This window comes from Ochlerotatus camptorhynchus, unplaced genomic scaffold, assembly GCF_037179485.1.
Source record: "Ochlerotatus camptorhynchus isolate MF236.1 unplaced genomic scaffold, CSIRO-AGI_Acam_v1.1 ptg000193l, whole genome shotgun sequence".
NCBI lineage: Eukaryota > Metazoa > Arthropoda > Insecta > Diptera > Culicidae > Ochlerotatus > Ochlerotatus camptorhynchus.
In genome coordinates, this window is record NW_027040683.1 from 4287170 (window position 1) to 4314181 (window position 27012).

The 27012-nt window shown below is 39.7% G+C and overlaps 1 protein-coding gene across 6 annotated transcripts in view; it reads right to left on the reverse strand.

Moving 5' to 3' along the window:
* The window catches only part of gish (casein kinase I gish), a 315663-nt gene extending 292099 nt beyond the window's left edge, over positions 1-23564 (reverse strand). For 2 of the 6 annotated variants that reach the window (XM_065223566.1, XM_065223554.1), the window contains exon 1: positions 23052-23564. The gene's annotated coding sequence lies outside the window, so the exon portion shown is untranslated. The remainder of the gene's footprint in view (positions 1-23051) is intronic. The other 4 variants (XM_065223553.1, XM_065223556.1, XM_065223559.1 and 1 more) reach the window with 4 other exon arrangements.
* Between the last annotated feature and the right edge of the window lie 3448 nt (positions 23565-27012).

Here is a 27012-nt window from a genome sequence, read left to right on the forward strand (position 1 = left end):
GTTGCTTAATAGCCAGATACGCGAAGAAACCTTTCCGAATGCGTATAAAGATTGTACTCGAAGTTGGGAAAAATAAAAATCTCGTCACAATCTGTCAAGTGGTTATTAAGATGGCTTCCAAGCAAGAAGTGCTTCGACAAAAAAATATGGGAGCAGTCGTGGAAAATCCAGGCCAGTCCCACAGGTGGATCGCGAAACAGTTTGGAATCGACAATTCGACCGTGTCCCATGTTTTAAAGTCGTTCAAGGAGACCCAAACGACCAAGGGGCGAGCTGGCAGCGGAAGAAAAGCGAAGACGACCGACCCCGTGAACGCAAGGAAGAGGGATTACTTCAAGCGCAATCCGAACCTGTCGATTCGGGACGTGGCTAAGAAGGTCAATTCTTCCGTCTGGTTCGTCCAGCAGACAATGTAGCGGGCCAGACTTCATGTCTTCAAGGTAAGGAAGACGCCTAACCGAACCCATAAACAGAATATGGTGGCCAAATCCCGCGCCAGGAAACTGTACCGCGAATGGTTGGTGCAGCCGAAATGCATCGTAATGGACGACGAGACGTACATTAAAGCGGACGCCAAGCAGATCCCCGGCCTGGAGTTTTTTGTCGACAAGTCCCGCCTGGATGTTCCGGAAAAGTTCCCAAAGAAGAAGGTCGACAAATTTTCCAAGAAGTACTTAATGTGGCAAGGGGATCTGCGGGTGCGGCAAATTCAGCAAGCCGTACTAAACGACCGGCGCTAGCAACGGCCAAATGTATAAAGAAGGATGCCTCCAGAAGCGCCTACTGTCCTTCCTCCGGTCGCACGAAGGTGACACTCTGTTTTGGCTGGATCTGGCATCGTGCCATTATGCGAAACCGGAGATTTTTAGCCGTAGGCTAGTTCATCTCTTGCAGGAACTTCGCCTAATAGAAAAATTCTGGACGATTATGAAGGGCAAGGTCTTCAAAAACGACAAGGATTTGAAGAAAGAGTGGATGAAAAGTGTGTAAGAAAGATGACGCAAGTGTTGCACAGGATTTGATGGGGAGGTTGAATAAACCAACTTTGCTAAAACATAGCTTATATGTGTTTATTTATTCCCTGAGAGTTTCAAAAATATCCGACTTAAAATAAGTTTTTGGTGATCATTTTTGTCTGTTGCATTTGTTTCGAGTACAGTCTTTATTCCGAACTGTACCGAACAGCACCGAGTTTGTTGGACACATCCACGTCCGAAAGTCCTGGATTCGCTTTGAAAGCCTTCATGACGTTCTGACGCAGTTTCCGGTCCACTGTGCTGCTTTTCGGTTTTGCTGAGGGTCCAATTTTTTTACATGGAAGAAGCTGATTTTCTTGGATTTTTGATAATTTTTCCCAATATTTTTAGAAAAATAAAAACGTTTAGATATTTTTTTCGGGCCGATTAACTTTCCCTTAAATATAAAGTTATCATAAAACGATCGGTTTAATCCCAACAACATGCAGGAAAGTAAAGCCCCTCCCCTTGGCTAGTTTTTACACCTTGTTGCTGGTGGGCGGGCTTAATTTCATGCTTTTTAGTGGAGTGTTGGTAGGATTATGGCCGTCGTTGCTGGCTCATGCCGCGATAGAATGACGCCATGGGCAGGCGATAGGGATTACTAAGCTTCCCCTCTCTGATGAACCTCTACATGAGAAAACCAAAGTTCTAGTCCAGCAGTGATAGTATCACACTTGTTACTCCTTTGTTTGAAAGCCGCGTCGTAGTACGCTTACGTATAGGCACTGACGTTGGGTGCGATACTGGCGGGTTGACGTATATGTGGTGTGGGGAGGGGGGATTTCGGCTGTTGGTACATTTGATGGTTTTCACTGGTGATACATTGGCCATTGGTTTTGATTGGTGGTACCTTGTGGAAGGTATCACATCTGCAAAGGATCGTGAACTTGATTGGCTTGAACGTGTGTAATTAATCATATTGTCGAGCAGTTTTGGAACAACCTTCTACCAGCGATTTTACGGAAATGAAACAATCAATTCCAGATTTTTCAAGCTTTTTACAAATAATAGAGAAAATATTAAAATATTGTTCCACGTTAAAGTTCGAGTGGTAGGAAACGTCATTTTAAACTGCTCGAATGATGTGATCCATTGGGTGATGGTAGAAGACATCACAATCTACGATACGACAGGCTTGGATGATGTCTTCGAGGTTGCGTAAGTCTAAATCGATCAGAACTGTTTCGAGGATGTTGTTTCTAGGGTGGGAATGAACTTTCGTCCGTTCGAGTTCTGGGTTTGTTTTTGTTGTGGAGCATTTTACTGCCAGCTGGACGGGTCGTATAGGTTGTATTGCTTCCAGTTCCTTTTCCACTGCCCAATCCACTCTCATTATAATGAGAATGAAGCCTAATATTTGCCATGAACCATGGTTATGAATTAGATAAATTGAAAATGTAAACACAATCAAAAAATTCTAACTGCAGGGTTGCCAAACCTATGGGATATTGACACCTTGATTGATACACTTCGGCCTACTTCGAAATGATCGGCACAACGCTTGGCACAGCTTTTGGCACTGCCAAAACTCTTGGCACAGATTAAGGTGTGCAGAGTTGCGACACCCTGTTAAATGTATGTTACAGTTTCAATCAAATTCCCGGTTGGTTTTCGATTCCCGGTAATTTCCGGTTAAGTGGCCACCCTTGTTGTACCCACCATCTGGAAGCCTTCGATCTTCTGAAGAACTTTGCAAAAAAAAACTTTCCTCGGAAAATCAAAGTGTTTTTACTATTTAACAACGTTATTTGGAAAATAGTCGTAAAAACACATTATTTGCTTAATCGTCGTAAAAAAACAACATTTTAAAAAGCACTTCGTTGTACATGTACCAAACTTAATGTAGTATGTATTAAAAATTAAGTAACAGTTCCTTAATGCAAAGTAAGCGACCAACGGAAATAATTCTATTAGGATGAAAAAACCTATTTGAAACGCAATGCACAATAAAAAATAAAGCTAATTTGTTTCTTCATTCCAAGCATAATTTACCCGTCAGTGTACGCAATGTAAACATTAATTTCAGCAGTGCTTTCCTCTATAAGTCGTCGAACTGAGCAACTGTGTGAGTGTGGGCGGCCAGCATCCATCAGTAGTAGCTCTTCTAGTTGGTTACTACTCAGTAGGTACAGGGAACAGAAACGGTCATCTTACAGTATCCCCTCCCCCCGACCCTCCCCGCTCCCCGGAGAGACCAAACATCACTGTTGATGTTGATATTGATGGTGTGCCAGCAGAGCCAGACCAACCAAAGGAAGATGCCCAAGTGGAAAGAAAGAGATCACATCGAAAATGAGGTTATGTAATTTTCTGCAAAATAAGATATTTTTTGCTGCATTTACACATTCTTTCGTTCTGGTCTGGGAGTAGGCTGAGCGAACATCACTCAACGGTCGAACGGTCGGCCGATGTTGTTTGGATTGAGTGGCAGACGAACTGTGATGGTCGATGACGTCGTTCATAGGACAGGAGGTAGAGAGAGAATCATTCATAGCCGGGCCATGGACGTGATTCGGTGTGGGATGCGACTTTTTCATTTTCTGTGTATCTTTTTGAAAATTCTAAGGCAGAACCGGTCTGTGGATCCAGCTACCGTATGCGTTATAATGTTTGCACCATTGAGCAATGTCAAAATTAAAAAAAATCTCAAACATGTCGTTTTCGAGATTTTTTTTATTTATTTAAAGGGGGGGGGGGGTGTTTCTCAGAGTCTTAAACTATGAAAATCATCGATCGAGTTTCCACTTGCTGCAATTACGGCCTCCACACGCTTCCGGAATGCACGGCATGTTCTAATAATGTAGTCTGGATCCATTTCTCTCCAGGTACGCCATATTGAGTAATCCAGCGGATTAAGATCGCGGCTGGATGGCGGCCACATATCCTTCGCCCAGAACGGAAGATGTTCCTGCAACCACTTCTGAGTGCGGTTCGAGGTGTGGCACGGAGCCCCATCTTGTTGAAATACAACATTTGGCTTCGGACCGTACTGCTCTTTGATCCACGGAAGAACATACTTACATAAAATCCCGATGTAGACCTCCGTGTTGACCTTGTCGCCTTCTGGAATGAACACCGGGTCCATTTTTTTGCGATCGGAAGCCACCAATCCAAACACCATAACGCTAGCAGGATGCTTGGTCAGATACACGTTCTTGTGCTCGTCGGCCACGTCTTTTACCGGAAGAGAACTAATATACCGGTCGGTTCTGGAATTTGACACGGGATCGACGGTAAACATGCTCTCGTCAGTGAACAGGATTACCGGATTTTTTCGCTTAAGGAAATTCAAGATTTTCTTGCATCGTTCGACTCGTAGCTCCCGGATGCGGTTGGTAATCATGTGAGTTTTTTTCCGTGCCCTCGACTTCGCCCCGCAATCTTCCTTTACGATCTTCCGTGCCGTAAAGTCACTGATCCCGTGTTCCTTTGCCATTTTCCTTATTGAACGCACTGGATCCACCCGAATCTTCCTTTTGATAGCTGCGATAACCCTCGGAACCCGAGCTGACCTCGGACGACCTGTGGCCTCCTTTGCGGATAGTTGTCCTTTTTTTTCTCAGTCTAAAACCCTTTTGACGGTCGACCGAGACACTCCCACGGCGATTGAAATGTCTTTTTGCGACATTTGCGCGTGGGACAAATCACGAATACGCTGCCACTTCTTCATGGTGCAACTGTCAAACTAAGTAAATCATTTTCTTTTATACACAGCCTACTACCAACAATCAATACGAAACTAACGATTTTAAATTGGCTCACTACTTGACTAGCCTATTGGTCCCAAGCAAACCGATTAACGTTCTCCATTCTAGTCAAAATTCTAGTACTACACAATGTTTGTTTTGATTCGCTATGAAAGTTTGACAGATAAAATGAGGGGCTAGTGGATTTTCATATGTTTCGAGGGGTGAATCGATTAGCTTGGGACCGAAGATAGTACCAGAGCTAAGCCAAAAAAGTGAGCACGTTTCTTCGGGACCTACTAGTCTTAGAGTTACCTCTATGCTACTACGGTATGAGCTATAGAGGCATTCCACGAAGGTTCGTAAATCGATCCTAGCCGATCATTTCCAATTACGCTGAAACTTTGCACAGTTGTTCCTTTTTAGTAAAGGCGCCATTTTGTGCTCTCAGTTTTTCATATTGAATCACGACTACTTTTTGAAAAGGGCCTGTGTAAAAATAGTACTAATGAGTTTAAAAATATATATTGCCGAAACGCTTTGTTCGATTGATTTGGTGTCTTGAGCAAAGTTGTAGATATTATTTTGGCAATTGTGTAAAAAATATACATTGTAAAAAATTTCGCTAGTATCAATGAAAAAAATTATATTTATTATTAAAAAAGTTAATTTCTCAAAAATTGCATTTTTGAAATTTTTCGTTTTAAGCCTCATTGAAGCTCATAATGTTTGCTACTAACTGGCAACGTTTGGTGATGGTAAACTCAAAAACAAAAAAGTTATGGTTTTTTGAAAATTTCACGATTTTTACATTTTCATTAAAAACACATGTTTTTTAACCGTGTATATTTTTTCAAGAATCGCATTTTAATTTTGCACAACTTTCCCGAAGACACCATAGCACATACTCACAATACTTCTCAAATTCTGAATTTTATAGGACTTCCTAAAGTTTCTTTAATTTTTCTAACAATCATGGATCTTCTTTTAAGGTTTAAAAATTCACTGAAGTTCTCTAAACTTCTTTAAAAATTTATGTGACTTCTCTAGTGTTGACGGAACTGCTCTGAGGTTCTCTGTTCTTTCCTGAAATTCTCAAAATTTCTCTAAAGTTTTTGCAGTGCTCATGAAGCTTGTTGTACCGCGCGCTGAATTTAATTAAATCGTCCTAAAAATGCTTCAGTGAACTTCTGAACTTATGCAAAGACCTCACATATTTTTTTAACGTCTCTGAAGTTATCTGAAAATCTGGGAACTGCTTTAAATTCCCCACTAATTTTCTTAAACTAATTGAACTGTCCTTCTGTGAAGTTTTTCTCAATTTCTGGAATTTAATGGGATTATTCTGAAGCTATCTGATCGTCCTCGAAGTACTCGGAACTTCGCTGAATATCATTAAACCATCTAAAAATATCTTAATTTAGTTCTCTGGAATTTCTTGAAGATATCGCTGCTTGCTAAAAGTTTTCGTTTTTTATTAATCAAACTTCGTTGATGTTATCTAATCAACTTAGCTAAATTTTCGCATTTTTTAAGTTCTTCAAATCTCCATGATATAACAACCTTAAAATACTCTCACGTTGTCCGGATGTTCATAAAATTTGAATCACGTTCCAGGAATTCTCTCGGAGCTTTGCTGAAGTTTTCGGAAATTCACTGAGTTTCTCGAAACTTCTTTAAGGTTTCCTTGAAATTATTTGAACTGCCCTTTGATTCAAGACAGGTCTTAATGTTCTCGAAGCTTCGATAAAGCTCTCAACTCTATTGAAGATCTCGGAAATAAATAGAATTCCCGTAAACACCTTTCAATTTCCCTGAAATTCTCTGAACTTCAGTGAAGTTTCTGAAATATTTCTGAAGTTTTCATAAATTCTCTGAAGGACTCTGTACTTCCCTGAAATTCGCGGAACATATTAAGGGTTCTTGATTTGTTTTTTCAGTATCACATGGAACTATCTTGAATTTATTTAAATTTGCGATCATAGATTTTAAACTGCTCCAAAAGTCTAGACTATAGTTACGGGAGCTGCTCTTAAGATTTGAAATTCCCCAAAGATTTCTAGATCCAGATTTTCTGAGGTGCTTAAAACTTCTTAAAAATTTGCACAATACCTTCAAGTTTTCTTCAATTTCTCAAGATCGTTTGATACCTGTTGAGTTCTTCATAAAAGTTCTCGGATGCTAAAAGAACCGCTTTGAGGTTCTTACAGCTTCTGGTAAGTTTCCCATATTTTCAGCGTGGTAACTTCCCTTATGTTCCTGCAGTTTGTTTATAGAGCTTCACTGAAATTCTCAGCATTCCTTCTCCAAAGTTCCTACAATGAAAATCTTTATTCTTTCATAAAGTTAATTACGAATTTGAAATAAATCATTTATTTTTTTACCTAATTCTGGCACTTTGAATATTTTCAATATCTTGAACTTGTACATGGAATACGAAACTTCAAGACATTGAATATTTTTAGATCTTGCACTTACTTACTTGGAAAACTCAGGTAATTTTAACCAGAAAAATGAGTAGACATCCTGTATACATATAGAGAAAAACGATTAAACGTAACAACGAAAAGAATAATCAATCTTGAGAAATAAATTCACGCTAAAAAAGTTGAAAATAGTGACTTATTACAAGAAAAAGTGACTTTAGTGACTTGGCCTTAAAAAAAGAGACTTTTTAGTGACTGACTTGAAAAAAGTAGAAGGGTCTGTGCCTAGGGGCACGAACGGAAGCTCGACGTAGGACCGCTAGTGGACGGAATAAATGTGAAGAGCATTTAGTTCTTTTAATTGATCAATTATCTATTATCTCAACTCTTTCCGTTTTTGAATTGTAGGCGTACCAAATTTGTAGTAATCTTTTTCAAAGAGAAAGTTGATTACGAGAATCAATCAAAATCACTTGCACCCCTGCTTTCAAGTTTGGTTACAAGATTACAACTCTGGAGAGCATTTTGTGTGGTCGTTTGGGGCTTGTGGTTCTGAATATGGACAAACAAGCACATATAAATTCTATTCCAACTCTTTACAGTTATAAGCTTGATGGCTCTGAAAAGGGCCGTTTTATTGTAGAGGACATCAGCATCACGGATCTCATTTTTCAGGAGCACCTTCAGCACAACTCGTAAATCAGACCGGAGATACGTCAGACATCGCCACGGCGAGCCAGACGACGGATGGTGGTTTTCTCGAAGAATTTGCGTTTGGTTCTGAATATGGCGATGAGTGTGCAAAATATTACGCAATTCCATCTTCCCTATTCGCACGCGCCCGAGGATCGGAGGCGAATTTAACTTCGACTTGTTTCGTCTACTTACTATTCTCTGACGACTGTGCTGGGGAAGCAGCATATGCATGTAGGTAATTGGTGGATTTGTTAGTTAATTCAACGCTTTTGGACAATGCTGGACATTTACCAGTTTTTCAATAGTTTCTTGTTGAAAACCAACATTCAAAAGCATTGCCATATTTCTGATCGATTGGTGATAAAAATTTTGAAATTGGACCAGGGACAGCTGAGTTATTAACGCTCAAAATCTTTCTTAATTTGTTACATGTTCCATTTTCGGTTTTCACAAAGTGTACCCCCATATAGAAATCAAAGACGTAGTCCTACGTCAAAAGTGACTCGCTACCAGCCCTGTATAGGTTACGTGCATGCAAAGAAAACCAAGGCATTGTATGCACAGGTGAAACGGGAACCTTATTTGTACGATGGTGCAAACATTATCACGCATACGGTAGATTGATCAATATTTTTGTACATGAAATCAGGATAAACAAAACAGAATCTGAGTTTTCAGTGATTTATTACACATTTTGTGATACTTTAATATCTGTACTTTTTATGGAATTCAATCAGAATTAATCCTATGATTCCAGCTATAATCATGTGAGTGAAGAGCTAAGCAATGATAGATCTTCATAAGCAACTATAGGAACTTAATGCTTCTAACGTACCGCAACTATAGGAACGTTTACCCTATACAATTTATCGAGAAATAGTCCGTACAGCTGAACTTTAAGAAGAAAAAAAACAGCTGTGCAAGCATGATTCAAAAAGATAGATTATTTCTGAATTCTTGGCTGCTGGCTCATCAAATATTTATCGATTATCAGTACAGTAGGGGAGAACTGGGTAAGACGGCCACTCTCTGGATTATTGAAACAATCAACTTTTGCTATATTTGGTATATTTTTAACCTATAACACGTGAAACGTCAAAATAAGCAACACAAATAAATATTATGCAGAATGCTGCTTATGTGCTTGTGAAATTTTATGTCGCTACTAGGGTAAATGTCAGCTTTGGCACCCATAGATTTTTTTTAACTCTTTATTTGTTCCAAATTCAAAATAAATTACATTTCATTTTAACCTAGGTGCTCCAGTTACTACAGTAACTTACCAGCCTTAATTGTTATGATATATAGCTTAGTGTTTTTACATTGTTCCTGTCTTGGCAATTCAGTATTTTAAACAGGTTTTTTCAACCTGCATGTCAGTATAACAATTGATATCTTAAAACTAAAAAACTAAATCTTATCTAAAGGGAATTAATCGTTGCAATTGAGGATTGCAGCGATTTTTGCCTGAAATTATTAATTATTTTGATGGACATTTGTTCTAAAGTCTCAACATTCGAAATTCTATGTACTTCGGTAGTACTGTACCAGGGAGGCAACTTCAAAATCATTTTCAGAACTTTGTTCTGAATCCTTTGAAGTGCTTTTTTCCTGGTAGTGCAGCAACTAGACCATATTGGCACAGCGTAAAGCATGGCCGGTCTGAAAACTTGTTTAAATATTAGAAGTTTATTCGTCAGGCAAAGTTTGGATTCCCTGTTTATAAGAGGATACAAACATTTTATATATTTGTTACATTTGGCTTGAATGCCCTCAATGTGATCTTTAAAAGTTAATTTTTGGTCAAGTATTAATCCAAGATATTTCACTTGGTTTGACCAGGAAATTGGAACTCCGTTCATAGTGACTATGTGACTACTACTAGGTTTCAAAAAGGAAGCTCTTGGCTTATGTGGAAATATTGTAAGTTGAGTTTTGGAAGCGTTGGTAGAAATCTTCCATTTTTGTAAATAAGAAGAGAAAATATCTAAACTTTTCTGCAGTCTGCTGCAAATAACACGAAGACTTCTTCCTTTAGCGGAAATGCCTGTGTCATCAGCGAACAAAGATTTGTGGCAACCCTGAGGCAAATCAGGGAGGTCCGAAGTGAAAATGTTATACAATATAGGCCAAAGAATGCTACCCTGAGGAACCCCAGCTAACAGGTAGGCGTTCAGATTTGGAATTTTGATAATTTAACTGCAGAGTTCTGTCAGTTAAATAATGTTGAAATAAATTCATAGTGGAAAATTAAACTTTTTCAATTTAGCAATCAAACCTTCAAGCCAAACACTGTCGAATGCTTTTTCTATGTCTAGAAGGGCAACTCCAGTTGAGTAGCCTTCAGATTTGTTTGAACGAATTAAATTGGTAACTCTTAAGAGTTGATGAGTAGTTGAATGCCCATGGCGAAATCCAAACTGCTCATCTGCAAAAATTGAGTTCGTATTGATGTGAAGCATTATTCTATTTAAAATTATCTTTTCAAAAAGTTTACTTATTGAAGAAAGCAAACTTATTGGACGGTAGCTAGAAGCTTAAGCTGGATTTTTATCCGGCTTCAAAATTGGAACAACTTTTGCATTATTTCCATTTATCAGGATGGCCAAATGGAAACATCTGTTAAATAATTTTACCAAGAAAGACAAGGTACTCTCTGGGAGTTTTTTGATGAGGATATAGAAAATTCCATCATCACATGGAGCTTTCATATTTTGAAACTTTTTAGTTATAGACCTTACTTCGTCCAAATCAGTCCCCCAGGAATCATCAAAAATATTTTCCCGAGAGAAAATATTCAGATAATCCCAAGCAACCTGATTCTCAATAGGACTAATAAGACCCATACTGAAATTATGGGAACTCTCGAATTGCTTAGCAAGTTTCTGAGCTTTTTTCCAAATTTGTGATCAAAATTTTACCACCTTCTTTAAGCGCTGGAATAGGCTTTTGAGGTATTTTTCAAAATTTTTGTGAGTTTCCAAAAGGGTTTGGAACTCGGGTCTAATTTAGAAACATTATTTTCAAAAGTTTTGTTCCTCAGGGCAGAGAATCGTTTTTTAATTTGTTTTTGTAAATCCCGCCAGATACATGATAACTTTCATGGCAGGATCGCGTGTTCTTTGATATTGTCTCCTACGGACATTTTCAAGACGGATCAAGAGCTGATGATAGTCGTCTATTATAATTGAATCGAATTTAACCTCGCATTTTGGTTCTGAGGCAGCTCTTGCTTCAACTATAGAAGTAGTCAGAGATTCAAGAGCATAATTAATTTCATCTTTGGTTTGCAAAGGAATGTTTGGATCGAAATTATATTCCATAAATGTTCGATATTGCTCCCAATCAGCCCTATGGTGTTGGGATTACAAATTATTTCTTGGGATACTTCAAAAGTTACTGGAAGGTGATCAGAACCGAAGTCAGCATGGGTAACCAATTGGCTACAAAGTTGACATGAATCAGTTAAGACCAAATCAATAGTTGAGGGATTTCTTGCAGAAGAAAAGCATATTGGGCTGTTTGGGTATTGAATAGTGTAATAACCTTCAGAACAATCATCAAACAGAATATTACCATTGGAATTGCTTTGAGCATTATTCCATGAGCGGTGTTTTGCATTAAAATCACCAGTAATGAAGAATTTGGCACCCATAGATTGTTTTCGACGGGTACACGACGTTAGGCATAATGGACGTTAGGCATAATCTACCCAATAAATTCCAGAAGGATGATAATGGGGACCGTCTATTGATTGCCGACATCGGTGACAATAATGAAAGAACATTAATTTCTGGAACTCATGAAAAAATGCGACAAAGTGTTGGGTTACACAGATGGTACGTTTGTCCACAGTTTCTTGTTTATTTCGGCAACTCGTCACTGTTCATGTAAGTATCCCTCACATCAGCAGACGGTTCCGCTAGTTTTCATTCTGATGACAACAAAAACAGAATCGTTTTTTTTTTTTTTTTTTTTTCGAGAGTTGATCAACTGCAGTCTTAATAGGCTAGCATCTCGGTTGGGCTCTCCATGCGATACACAATACTTTCAGACGACTCGGCTATGGTGCTCACTAAGTCACTGCAGCTTTTAGGCTCGTATTGTGATCAACAGTGTGTATTAGATTACGACCATAAATCCGGAGAACCCCGAGATCTGGGCGCAATCGCCCCTGCAAACAAACACGTCAATCGGCGGTCTCCCGCGAACAAAAGAACAATCCTGCACAAACTACAACAAATCATAGAGGAACTATTCTTCTACCTGTTTGTGTTATTAGTTTTTCCAGACTGAGCCCCAATTCGCGAGAAACCGGCAAATGACGTGCCCATCTACAAAAGCAATTACGCTCCAACCTCGAAGCTCTCCGGAAATATGTGATAAATCATGTAAATGTAAATGGAATACAGTAATGTCCCGATTTTGTCAGCCCCCTTTTTTGAAAATGTTTTCCAATGTTCTACAAAACCCATGCCCTTTATCAGTAATCTCCTTGAACCTATTGCACCAAAGTATACTTTAAATATCCCTCTTAACGAATGACAAATGAGAAAAATTTAGATTTATGATTATGTGAAATTATTGAAAGAAAAAAGTCTGAAGCGCGGAGGGGCTGACAAAATCGGGTCATTACTGTATTTAAATTAAATAAATTCATTTTTACCTTTTTATGGTTGTTTGATTATTAATTGCTATTATTACCTGCTTAGAGTTGGCTCCTTTAAACTACTGTGTAGAATTTACATCATTATTCCTCAGTTCTATCGATTTGTGATAGAACCACGCTCAGCATATTATCCTGTAGTACGACTTGGGCATGCACCATGCAAGTAAGTCATCTCTCGTCAAAATGATGGGATATGGGGTGATGGTGAAGGGATATAGAAAACGAATAAAAGAATAGAAAGAATGGTATTAGTATTGGTTACATTAACCCCCCCCCCCCCCCCCCGCCCCACACACACACACACACACAACGAAAAAGAAACATAGATGCACAGACAAACAGAAATAACACATTTAATATTTTTCTCCACAAAACATAGTCACTAAAACACTACCGCCATCTGTTGAGTATAATGTTATGGATAGTACGCTGAACAGATGGCACTAGTGTACAGACGTCAAACGCAAGGGAACCGACCGTGCGCGCCACAGGTGGCGGCACCACCAACCAAAAACACTCGAATTGACCGTCAAATTTGTATTCGATGAACAACCTGTCCAACCGAGTGTTATGTCTGTTTGTCTGTGATAGATGGGTTATTAGGAAAGTACAACTACATTATAACTATTAGTGCAATGGATGAACGTTAGTTTCGGGGTCATGTTAGTGTTAGAGTTTTGTTAGTATTGACCCGTATTCAGCCCTGTCGGCCCCTCGAACACTAGTCGCAGGCAGTTGTTGTTAGGACATGCGACACTGTCACTGCTACTATGTTAGAGGTATGACCCGTCAAGTTTCGAAGTGCAAAAAAAAACTGTTAGAACTTTCTTATAAATTAACTTTACACTCAAAGCAAACTATTTACCTTATCATTACAAAAGCGAATTTAAATTTCTATTTTATTTTATGCTAATATTAAAATTATGATAAAACTACAATTTACGACTCCGTGAAATTAACTCGCATGAACCTTTCAAATCAATGAACTGGAGAAAAACTACAATTTTAACAAATCGCAAAAAAAAATCATAGCGACACTTGACAAATCATCGTCAAGCCCCTCATCCTTGGACAGGGACAACAAAAACAGAATCGTTGTATCGAAAAGTATGGCAGGAAATCCTGGAAGCAGCAGGTATGTTTTTTTGTTATTGAATGATAAATAATGGATTCCAAACTGTGCTTATTAAATAAACTATGTTTGTTTATCTTGTCTCATTTTTTATTCAACGCTTAGCCTAATTTAAGCATTGTTTACCATGCTCGAAACAGGTTTCTAGAGTTGCACAGCGTCCATTATGCCTAACGTCCATTATGCCTAATGACTTTATGCCTAACGTCCGTATGCCTAACGTCCGTATGCTTAACGTCCGTATGCCTAACGTATTTATGCCTAATGGGGTACATTCGTTTTCGACAACCAAAATTTTAACGTTAATTTCACTGTATTTGCCCATCAAAACACTTCGCTGAATGTATTCAAACGAATCCTTAGATTACAGTTTTACGTCTGAGCAATCCGGTAAGAAGTGCTGGTAGTACTGATTTTATATAATAGTAGTGACTTTAGTGACTAAAATTACGGAAGTAGTGACCAAATAGTGACTTTTAAGTTATAAATAAGCAACCAATAGTGACATTTATAGGGTAGCTCAGAAATTCAAACACCGTTCGGAAAATCCCCCGAATTGGTAAGGCTCCAAGATAACGACATTTAAAAAACGTATGTTTTAAATACCCGAAAGTACCCGATTTTGACAGCCCCATCTGAAATTTTAGGTTGACAAAAACGGAAATTTTGTTTTCAACATTTTATCCTTGAAAATGATATCAAAATCAAGATTACCCATTATTTGGCGTGATCAGAGATTTTATGCCTCAGAAAATCCCGGCGGCGCCGACTGGGATTGAACCCAGGCCTTTTGGGGTGAGTGGCTCCCCAACGGTGATTTCTGTCCGCTACTATCCGATTATTATCCGGTACAGATTCGGTTATCCGTCGCATAGCCCCCAGAGAACACCAGAAGATCGCGGTGGCGCTACGGGGAAGCTGATTGTGAGGGTTTTCAGCACACGTACCGAGCCCTCGCGCAGAACCAGGAACCCACGAACATCTCAAGTATCACGGAACTCATCTATAAAGCCGCTAGCACCAGTATACCCAAAACTGGCTGTGTCCCCGGGCGGAAGGCACGCTGCTGGTGGAACGACGAAACCAAAAGGGCAGTAAAAGCCAGGCGAAAAGCACTCCGGAAGCTTCAGCAGCACAACAAATGCCGACAGGAGATCCGGACGGCGAAGCAAAATTGCTGGTCGGACTTCCAGGAGAGTATTAACGCCGAACAATCGTCAGCGGAGCTTCTTCTTTTTCTTCGCATTTCAAGCATATTGCATATCGCATATTAGCTTATTGCGTGCTCTCAACTTAGTGTTCTAGATGCACTTCCACAGTTATTAATTGAGAGCTTTCGATGCCTGTACCATTTTTGCATTGGTATAATTGTGTGGCAAGTCCAATCATACTTCTATGCCCAGGGAAGTCGAGAAATTTTCCAACCCGAAAAATTCCTAGACCGGACCCGGGAATTGAACCCAGCCACCTCCAGCATGGTCTTGCTTTGTAGCGGCGCCTTTACCGACTGAGCTAAGGGAGACTCCATCAGCGGAGCTATGGAGTCGCATTAACGCCCTTAGCTGTATTGAAGGGGCCTGAAAGGACACATCCTTCACTTCGTCCGGAACTTTCTGACCGACAGATCTTTTCGGGTTTCGATCGGAAACGTGCAATCCGGAAGTTTCAGTGAGGAAACCGGAGTGCAACAGGGTTCGGTGATTACGGTCACCCTCTTCCTGGTGGCCATGAATGGGGTCTTTGACCAACACCCAAGAACGTTTACATCTTCGTCTACGCGGATGACGTCCTCATTGTAACGGTGCAGAGGACGAAACTGAGAGCGCAAGCGGCAGTCTCCTCGGTGGTCAGATGGGCTGACTCTGTTGGTTTCTAGCTTTCCGCCGTCAAGAGCGTGCGCTGCCATATATGTACCACCAGGCATAGCAACAACGGACAGCCCATCATGATTAAAAAACAAGCAATACCGACCAAAAACACCATGAGGTTCTTGGGAGTGCTCCTCGATCGGAATTTATCTTTTGAGCCGCACTTCCAACAAGTAAAGAAGGACCGTCGCAGCGGGTCCAACCTGTTTAAGACCAGCTCCCGCCCCCATCGATCCAAGAATCGCGAAATCCGCTTCCGCGTAGCTCGAGCCATCATCGACAGTCGCCTACTGTACGGTGTAGAGATTACATGCATGTGTTGAAGCCGGTATCCTACCTTTTCGGCTCGTTTTCACCGCAGCTATTGCTACCAAAGCCGCTGCCTTTCGCGCTAAAACGTCGGGAAACAACAGGATCGTTTTCCTTCACTGGCACGGAGACAAAAGTTGGCAATCGCACAAGAACAAAATTGACAGCCGAATCAAGGACCGCTTCAGGGCAGGAGACAACTCGCTGGCTTTACGCCGGACAGTTGTCGAAACTCTCGGGGCGCACTACCAAGGTTATAAAGTTAGGTACACCGACGGCTCTCTCTCCAGGAGCGGAGTGGGAATGGGGGTCTCCGGAGATGGTCTGCCATTAGGGCGAAACAGTTTTTGTAAAAAAGGATTTCTTGAAAGCCATTACTCTCATAGGCAAATCGACATCACCATCGAGTAGGGGAAGACTTCCCCTACTCGATGGATATGTTGCTTCATGTAGGCGTGCCTTGAATTCCTAGAAATCATCGAGAGAACTCATTGTTCACAAAGGTTGTTACGCCCTAATTCCAGCTTATCTAGAACTGCGTCCATTACTTAGGAATATTGTTGTCTGACCCATTTGATTTTGGTGCTAGTCACATGACCTCTCACAATTAAGGTGTGATAGACATTTGTTGACATTGCACGCTGTCCAAATCAGGCACAACTCGTCTTATAAAGTCTAATACCATATTGGGATTGCTTTGCCAAACTTCAAAGGGTTCTATGCTATCCCTTTTCCAAATATTGACATTCTTTGATTGAACAGTGCTCCACACCTGCAGAGTATATGTTCAGCAGTTTCGTTTTCAAATTGACAAAACTTTTCTATTTTATATAAGTGATATCTGCTAGGACAGTGACCAGTCATTACCCGAAGATCTCTTTTACTAAGATTAAGCGAAATCCGGGCTTTTGCTGCACTTGGTCTTATAAATCTTTTCGCCTGTATGGATACATCTGTGGCATTCCAGTTGGATTCTACTATGGACGTAGCCCAACTTTTTAATTCCATCCTTATAGTACACTCAGGGACTCCACAAAATGGTTCCGGACCGATGAAGTTCGATGCAGAAGCTCGTCTTGCTAGACTGTCGTCATTTTCATTTCCTTCAATGCCACAATGACCGGGCACCCAGTATAATATGGCTTCGTTCCTTTCGGTCAATTGTTTTAAGAGCAGCTTGGCTATCCGAGAATATACAGATCTTGGCAAACCTGTATTTTCTTGTTAGACAGATGTTTGCACATTCTATGATTGCTTGAATTTCTGCTTGAAATACTGTGGGACTAGGTCCGATTGGTATAATTTTACTGACTCCTGGGCCAAAGACCCCACATCCAGTATCTTCACCCATCTTCGAGCCGTCGAGCCCACCAAACTCCCATGGGCGGCTTGGTTTAACAACTTTGAAGAGAACATCGTAGTTTGTTTTTGTTACCATTCAATCTTCTATTGTTTTTACAGCTGAATTTAACTTGAAATCCTTAAGGATCTTTAGATGTCCTACCAAGTCAGCATCTAAAAGTTTAACCAATTGATGTAAGGGCAAAATATTGAGAACGGCCTCCAAAGCATCTGATGATGTGCTTCTCATTGCTCCTGTCATTGATATACAAGCAAGTCTTTGTATTTTTCTTAATTTCTTTTGAGCGGTTATTTTATTTGTTTTGGGCCACCATATCAGTGAAGCATAGGTAATTTTTGATCGAACTATGGCCGAATATATCCAGTGTACCATATTCGGTCGTAGTCCCCATGTTTTTCCCACAGCTTTACTACAGACCCATAGCGCATTTGTAGCCTTAGTGATAACCTTGTCAAGATGAGAGTTCCAGTTCAGTTCAGTGGCCACATCGTCTGCGCAACCAATCACCCCTGCTCCGCTAAACTTTGAAGGAGTTCGTCCACTACTAAAGACCACAATAAGGGTGATAGTACCCCTCCTTGAGGACAACCCTACATCGATCTTATAGTTAGTAGCGCACCTCCAAGATCAGCAGAAATTTCTCGATCTGTGCGCATCGCCATTATCCATTCGATAATGCAGTTATCCAAGCCCCTTGCTTTCATAGCTGAGCGCATTGAGCTGTAGGATGCGCATTATCGAATGCTCCTTCAATATCGGCTATTTCCTTGGCTTCAAGTGATTTCTCGATTTTATCAACCAGCGATTGTAATGCCGTTATCGTAGATTTACCTGATTGATAAGCGAATTTAAATTTGCTAAGAGGTAACCGTGCTAAACTAGTTGATTTAATGAAGTCATCCACAATTGTTTTCCGTTGTCTTCAACAGAACAGAGGAAAGGCTTATGGGTATGAAGGCTTTCGGAGTCGTTTTATCCCTTTTTACAACTTTTGGAATGAAGACAACTCAAACCTTTCTCCATGTTTTTGGTATACTCGATACGGTTCCGCAATAATTGCAACGTCGCACTTTGCTTCCGTTGTCGACTACCAAAACCTTCGTTCCTGTTGTGACAAAACAATTAAGTTTAATTTGGAGCGAAATGCTTGAGAATTCATGCTTAAAAACCAAAAAGTTGAGTCAAATCTGCAGGCTGACAATATCGGGGGTAAAAAAAAATCGAGGATAGATAAAATCGGGAGCTGACATAATCTGAAAAGCACTGTATTACTTATTTTCAAGATCCCAGATCCAACAAAAAAAAAAAAAAAAAACGTAAATGTTGAACTAAGGTAAACATTTTGGGTTTTGAAATATTGAAGAATTGTCTGAACAATTTTGATGTGAATGCCAAATGAGTATCGAGGAGAATTGAAGTCCTCTACAATACACTCTCTTTAGGACTTCTGAGGACAATTGTAAAGGAACTTGACTTAACATTAATTTTCAGGTAGTTCTGAAGATACTACTATCGGGATTATTAGTAGAGTTCCAGGAAATTCTAAAGCAACTCTGAAGGCACTTCAACAAACTTAATGACTAAGTATATGGATACAATTTTGACACTACTCTTAATGATCACCAACGGCTGAAAATCTCTTAAAAGTTAATCAATCAGAGAATTCTGAGCGAGAGCTCTTAACCAAATAACGTTTCAAAAAATTAATCAAGGAGCTCAGCTAGCTTGATGGCTGCCACTTTTGCTTACTGAATAGAAGATGGTCTGTTTAAGATGTGTTGATCGGAAATCCATATCAAATCCTTCTCTAGAGCAGCTATTGTCGTCGTCTGTGAGGTCGCCGCCGGGACCGAAATCTAGTAAAAGCAAGTTGAACGGGAACTTGAGCTCGGTGGCCTAGTGGCGACAGATTTTGCTTATTGAGCAGAACATTATGGGTTCAATTTCAAGCTCCTTCCCATTATAGAGTTTTAATGTGAATCTGAATTATTCTTAAAATGATATAAAGCGTATTGAAATTCGGTTGAAGGAACAAGTACGTAAAAGAAATAATATTCGGGTTTTAGGAAAGTCGTGTTGATCCGAAATCTATAATCCTTTAAATTTGTCGAACCTCTTAACGGAATCCCTTTATGAAGAGCTTTGAGTGGGTTGGTTTATTTCCTTTAAATTCCGTTATAATTGCTTATCTTCTGACAGATACGCGTATTTCGTCTACTACTTGCAGACTTCATCAGTGCCAAGTACCAAGTGGTGTTGAGTACTTGGCACTGATGAAGTCTGCAAGTAGTAGACGAAATACGCGTATCTGTCAGAAGATAATCAATTATAACGGAATTTAAAGGAAATAAACCAACCCACTCAAAGCGAAATCTATAGCAAATCCTTCTCAAGAGAAGCTTTTATCGTAGTGACAGCCAGTTGAGTAAGAACTTAGTCGTAATTATTTTGTGGAATAAGAAGCTCGGTGGCCTTGTGGCGACCGATTTCGCATGCTGAGCAGGAAATTATGGGTTCAATTGCAAGCTCCTTCACATTATAGAGTTATACTTTAAATCGGCTTTCTTTCATAATATGATGTAAAGCGTAAAGAAATTCGGTTAGAGGGCCGGGTTAGTAAAAGAAGTCATTTGCGTTTTAGGAAAGATGTGTTGATCGGAAATCCATATCAAATCCTTCTCCTTTTCAAGAGCAGTTGTTGCCGTCGTCGTTGGAGACGTCGCCACCGGGACAACAACAAGTTGAACGGAAACTTGATCGTAATTGTTCTGTGAAATAAGGAGCTCGGTGGCCTTGTAGCGACCGATTTTGCTTACTGAGCAGAAGACCGTGAGTTCAATCCCACACTCCTTCGCGCTATTGAATCGGTAGAACATCAATTCAGCACATAGTTTACCAAAACGAATCCTGCTGCAATCCCAACCCACTAAAGCGAGTATTACGACAACATATTGCTACCCATTCCTTTCTTGATCAGCATTCAGACGTGGCCGGCGCTGATATTGCCTAGTTTTAGATCACCAGTATTTGCACATTGAGGATGAATGCAAGTCCCAAGCAACGTCTATAGGTTCTCTCTGTAATTACAGCTGATCTGGCAATAACGGAGTTGCATTCAATCATGCTCATGCTCATGATCAGAGAATTCTGAAGGAGAGCTCCAATTGAATGTCGATAAAAATTCCAAAAGAACTTAATTCTAAATATAAATAGATAAAATCTTTGTAGAATTGACCACATTGTCAAGCAGTTTTGGCGTGACTTTCTACCAGCGATTTCACAAAACTGGACCAACTAATTTCTATTTTTTCATGAAACGCACAAATGTTGGCTACTTTTCTCGAGGTCCTAGAAGAAAAAATCTCAAAATAATGTTTTATTTCAAAGTTCGAGTGGTAGTAAACGTCATTTTAACAGCTCGAATGAAGTAGTTAATTCTAAGCTAGTTTAAAGGTAGTGTCAAGGAATTTTCCCTAGCGAAAATTTTGAACATTATTTCCAAAAAACGGAGTTGTGTTCAGGGAGATTCTAAAAAAAATCAAATTCTAAGGATAATTTCATGAAAATTCCAATAAATTTCCAAGAGTTTCTCTCGAAGCTATTCTGAGGAAAATGTCCATGCAATTCCGAGCTAACATTCTAGCAAGAATACTTTCTAAATTTTACCAAAAGGTATACCAGAAGATTTCTAAGGAATATTTCAAGAGAATTTTAAGAAAAACTATGCAGATAAATTTTATTGCAATTTCTTGCGAGAATTACAAAGAATACGAAGATAAATGGAGAGTAAATTTCAGGAGTATTCTGAAGGGAGCTTCCAAAGTGCTCTGCAGAGAATTTCGAATCAGTTATGAATAAACATTCTACGCAATACCGTAAAGAATTTTAAAATTATTTAGGGGAATCCTGACAAGGCACAAATGACTTTAAATGTATTAAAGTATTTAAAATAAAATAAAACTTTGAAGACATTTTGAAATTATCATAACGTAATCATTAAGAAATTTTAAAGGGAATCCTGAGATAGTTCCATAGAAATAATTTAGTTAGATCTCTAAAAAAGGCAACAATTCGGCTTTATACCCCGGACAGGCTATGACTTATATCATGTAATATAGGCTGTCTTGCAATGAGCACTCATACATCTACTTTTCACTGGAAATCCTATGTATGAGTGCTCATTGCAAGACAGCCTATATTACATGATATAAGTCATAGCCTGTCCGGGGTATTACCATAGAGGTTAACTCTAAGACAAGTAGGTCCCGAAGAAACGTGCTCAACTTTTTGGCTCAGCTCTGGTACTATCTTCGGTCCCAAGCTAGCCGAATCACCCCTCGAAACATAGGAAAATCCAATAACCCTTCATTTTATCTGTCAAACTTTCATAGCGAATCAAAACAAACATTGTGTAGTACTAGAATTCTGACTAGAATGGGGTACGTTAATCGATTTGCTTGAGACCAATAGGCTAGTCAAGTAGTGAGCCAATTTTAAATCGTTAGTTTCGTATTGATTGTTGGTATTACGATTACGTTCGAAAGTTTTCAGCCCAAAATATTTTTTTTTCGCTGTTGGCAGCCCTGCAACCAGACAGATGCAGGCGATATTTTTTCGCTTGCGGGACAGCGGTTGTCAGCACTGAACCATCGGAGTGTTTTGAGTTCTCCATTAAAATATCTGAAATCTAACATAGGATTTTTTTTTCGAAATTCGCAGAATTACCAAAAACCGGACCTGAGTATTGAGTGACTCTGAATTTGACAAATGCATCCATTACTCAAAAGCGAGTAACTTGGGTTTACTTATTTTAGAGTAGTTCCACCTTTACCGAATGAGTAGATTTCTACTCATTTTAAGAGTAAAAATGAATGAGCGTGTAGGCTACTTTTGTTTTGTTTTATATGTACACAACTACTATCAGAATTTTTTTATTGATTTGACACTGCCTATAATCCCATATCAATCCCGTATGAAAAAACGTAGGCATTGAGAAAATGGTAGTCGAAGTTACGAAGTGCGATTCCCATGTAAATATTTGAAAAATCATCGTAAATTTATCAATATTTTTTTCAAGTTAAAATCAGTGGCATTGATGCTTGCTTTTCATGATTATTTTTCATGATTAGAGATCGTAGTTTTATCACATTATATTAAAGAAGATGCCAATGATAGGGGATAGCGTTGTTATCTCAAAATTGACGAAAGTCCATATGGGACCGATATACGATTATAGGCAGTGCAGGAGCGAATGAAGAACCTGCGAAGGAGCAAAAGAAGCCGGATGCCCTTTCTTGTCTTGTCTTAGCTACAAACCACTTCGAACATTTCATTAGGGCTAAAATGCTTTCGAAAACAATGACATCAATCGCCGATTTCTCGCAAATAAAAGCTCACTCCTGCAAACTAAAAATGCCAGCTGATAGATGAAACATTCATCTACCTGAGGATGCCATTCATTTGCATGTGTGATCTTTTATTCGCAAGAAATCGACTGCTAAGGCCATTGTTTACAAAAGCAGTTTCGCCCTTTTGAAATGTTGGCACTAAAACACTCGTGCCAAACTGCTCGATTTCGGATGCATTTTTCTTGTGCAAGTGCGATTTTCTTGACAGTTCTGCGTTGTGTTTGTGTTGTGCAACCAACCTAAACAGCCCTATCATCAACACCAACACACACACACACACACACACACACATGACTGGGAAGCCATCATTGCGGAAAATCGAGCAGTTGCTCAATTTTACACCAATTTTTCCATCTTGATCGATTTTCTTCTCTTTCTTGCTCTCCCACCTCGCACTTTTGCTCGGAAAAATGAGTTTTGCCTAATTTGATTGCAACCTACAATATCCCTGAAAGAGCCCCAAAATTAAACATACCTTGATGACTCAGGTTCTCCTTCGCCCGGCGGCACCAGCTCAACGGAAACAAAATCCTCTGCACTTCTTCTTACGGTTTATTTTAGTTTTCAACTCCTCTCACTCACTAAAATGGACCACCACTCGCTCGGTCTCTTCTCGGCTCAACCCTGATCCCGTTATGTTTCTTCCTGTGTGTCTCACTTCGTTGCTCCAAAGAGGGCCTCACAAAAACCACCATCAGCCGAGAGAAAGAAAATCATTACATTTCCATTTTTCCTCCGGCAGCTAATCGATTAAAATATTCGCACTAGTTCACCCGATTCCAAATCCGGTGTCGATTTTCTTCTTCACGAAGACACAGTCGAACTTTATTCTTTCTCCAGAGATGTGGGAAGAAAACTAAAACCACCACTAACCGACAAACAATCGCGGAACAACCCGACGTGAACTCTGGCTGTTTCACTTCTGGCTGACTCGATTTTAGTTGCTTTGCTGCTGCTGGCTGATGGATCACCACGACACGGCACGGGCACAACGCACAGAGATCCAACGATACAATGATGGAAATATGGAAGAAAAAAGGGGAGCTTTTTTCTTTGGAGTTTGCACACGCACACACACACACACACATCCACCATCAACTGAGGATTTTGTGTTGGGAGCGCGGGTGAGCAACGTTTGAGTGTAGGCGTGGTTGAGGGTGATACTGAAAACTTCGACGACCGGCGAACAAAAACTGCTCGAAAATGGGCGATCGAGTCAAAGACCAAGTCAAGACTTCTAACTGCAGTGCAGAACCACTCGGCACTCAAACCCGAGGATTTTTATTCTTTCTCAGCTTTCTCAACATTAGGGCAACAATCAATACGAAACTAACGATTTTAAATTGGCTCACCACTTTAGTAGCCTATTGGTCCCAAGCAAACGATTAACGTACCCTATTCTAGTTGAAATTCTATTACTACACTATGTTTGTTTTGATTCGCTATGAAAGTTTGACAGATAACATCAGGGGTGTGTGGATTCATGCAGAACATGCAGGGGTGAGTGAAATAGCTTGGGACTGCTTGGGACCGTTGTTCTGGTACTGAGTGAGCCAAAAATAATAATGATTTTCTTCGGGACCCAGTGGTCTTAGAGTTACCTCTATGATTAGGGCTAGTGAATTTTCACTTGAAATTGACAGATTTAGGCTCTGACCCATTTGGTGGATTATTTTAACTTTTGGTTAAAATTTGACAGATGGAAAGTTATCGATTAAGGCTCTGAACCATTTGGTGGATTATTTTAACTTTTGGTTAAAATTTGACAGATGAAAAGTTATCGATTAACCCTGCTATCCGAGCGTGGTTACTTCTGACAGACAAGAAGTTAAATTTTGACGACCGTGGCTCGAAAACCGGTCGATCGACAGCACGGGGATTTTCGAACATTAGAAATAACTTTCGAAATGTCACTTTTAATCCCGTGTTAAATTTAACTCGGCAAATGGTTCACAGCCTAACCCTGCTATCAGAGCGTGGTTGCTTCTGACAGACAAGAAGTTAAATTTTGACAACTCCGGAGTGATTTGAGATTTGGGCGTAATTGCTTTTGTAAACAAACATGTCAATCACGAATTTCTCACGAATTAAAGCTCAATCTCGTAAACAAACTATACCAAATGATAGAGAAATCATTCCTCTACGTGATAGTGTTATTAGTTTTCGAGATTGAGCTTTTATTCACGATAAATCTGCGATTGACGTGTTTGTTTACAAATGCAATTACGGAACTGTGACAGCACAGGGATTTTCGAACATAGAAAATAACTTTCGAAATGTCATTTTTAACCATAACTTAAATTTAACTCGGCAAATGGTTCACAGCCCTAAAATCTTAAAATAAACCTGCTATTGTACAGTGAGATTTACGAACATTTTAATTTATTTTCGAAGTGTCAAATTTAAGTAAAAATGCAGCAACCTTAGGTCTGTTCCCGTAATTGGCGTCTTGCAGTGAAACTTTTTCAAGCTTCCGCCACCTACATTTCGAAGTGAGAACTTCTAGAAGGAGGATAGTTTCCAAATTCTCCAAGTAAAACAGACGATTTTTGGGGCAAATCGGTACATAAAGAAAAACTAATAGTTTCCGGTGGAAACTTTTGCTTAAATCGTGTAAGAAAACGTGTTTGCAAACTAACTGTTATTATTTCGGTATAGATTGGAGATGTTTTCATGGTAAATTATGCATAACAAGTTTGCACCCACAGGTAGAGGCGAGGGTAGAGGTTACCTCCTGCGCAGCTGCATTTTTCGGAAAATGGTGAATATGTGCGATGTCCACTAGGATGAAAGTGGAAATTAAGTGAATTTACTTAGGAAAGATTGTATCATGCTGGTGATAATGGAGAAATGGTTGTATAGGTCGCTAATATTCAATAAATGTTCATTTTGGCCTTTTTAGGCAAACATATTGATACTTACAATTTTCGACGGAAAACGCAACGGAACTTGATTTACTCAACACACACCATGCTATAAAATGGAGCTAGATGGTTTGCAATCTGATAAGAAGATGACAAATCATCTTTATTTTGAGTAATTGAGCAATTTACTTCTGTTTACATCATATGTACGATGCAGCATTGATGGAGCTGTGAAATTAAATGAATATATCTTATGAAAGTTCATCTGGAAAAGTCAAAGATGCACATCAGTCTGATCGTGAAAACATTTTCTTCTTCAATTCGAATGTTATATTGGAAGGATTTTACGCAGGCTTGATAAAAATTATGATTTAATGCTTATTTTCACGAATTTTATATGCAGTCTGTCAACATTATCATCATTATGCAGTGGCGACATCTGCGTCGAGCTTTTACGGCAATCTTCCAATGGGTTTTTTTAACTTGCTGCTTCGAGTGCAGGTTTCTGTAAGTTGCTGTCTAGGGGGATGGCACCCCGATCCTTTTGAAGAACACTTTATCTTAGCTGAATAAAAAGCTGAAAAACCCCGGGACGGGACTTGACAATCGAGCTTCTCACTCTTCTTAATGTTTTTGAAGAATGCCCTTCGGAAAGTTGTGCGTGGTGTTTGACGGAGTTGTCCAATAATGCCAGGAATGTAAAATATTTTTTCTATTTGAATAATATCGGAGTTTTTACCGCAGTTTAGCCATAGAGGTAACTCTAAAGGGCCACGCACATTAGATCCGTTTGCGCTGCGTTGACGTAAATTTGACAGCTAGACAATAGATTTAGCTGTCACTTTGCCGCAACGCGTCAGATCCGGATCTAATGTGCGTGGGTCTTAAGACTAGTAGCATAGAGGTAACTCTAAGACCACTGGGTCCCGAAGAAAATCATTATTATTTTTGGCTCACTCAGTACCAGAACAACGGTCCCAAGCAGTCCCAAGCTATTTCACTCACCCCTGCATGTTCTGCATGAATCCACACACCCCTGATGTTATCTGTCAAACTTTCATAGCGAATCAAAACAAACATAGTGTAGTAATAGAATTTCAACTAGAATAGGGTACGTTAATCGTTTGCTTGGGACCAATAGGCTACTAAAGTGGTGAGCCAATTTAAAATCGTTAGTTTCGTATTGATTGTTGCTAGTAGGTCCCGAAGAAACGTGCTCAACTTTTTGGCTCAGCTCTGGTACTATCTTCGGTCCCAAGCTAATCGATGCGCCCCTCGAAACAACGGAAAATCCACGAACCCCTCATTTTATCTGCCAAACTTTCATAGCGAATCAAAACAAACATAGTGTAGTAGTAGAATTTTGACTAGAATGGGGTGCGTTAATTGATTTTCTTGGGGCCAATAGGCTAGTCAAGCAGTGAGCCAATTTTAAATCATTAGTTTCCACCGATTGGAACACCCACGTAAACCAACAACATTATCGGGTGGAGGAAATTTTCCCCTTTCCGATAGTTGTATTGGTTTGTCTTGATGGTTAGAAAGAACCGGAACAGCAAAGTTTAAAAGTAG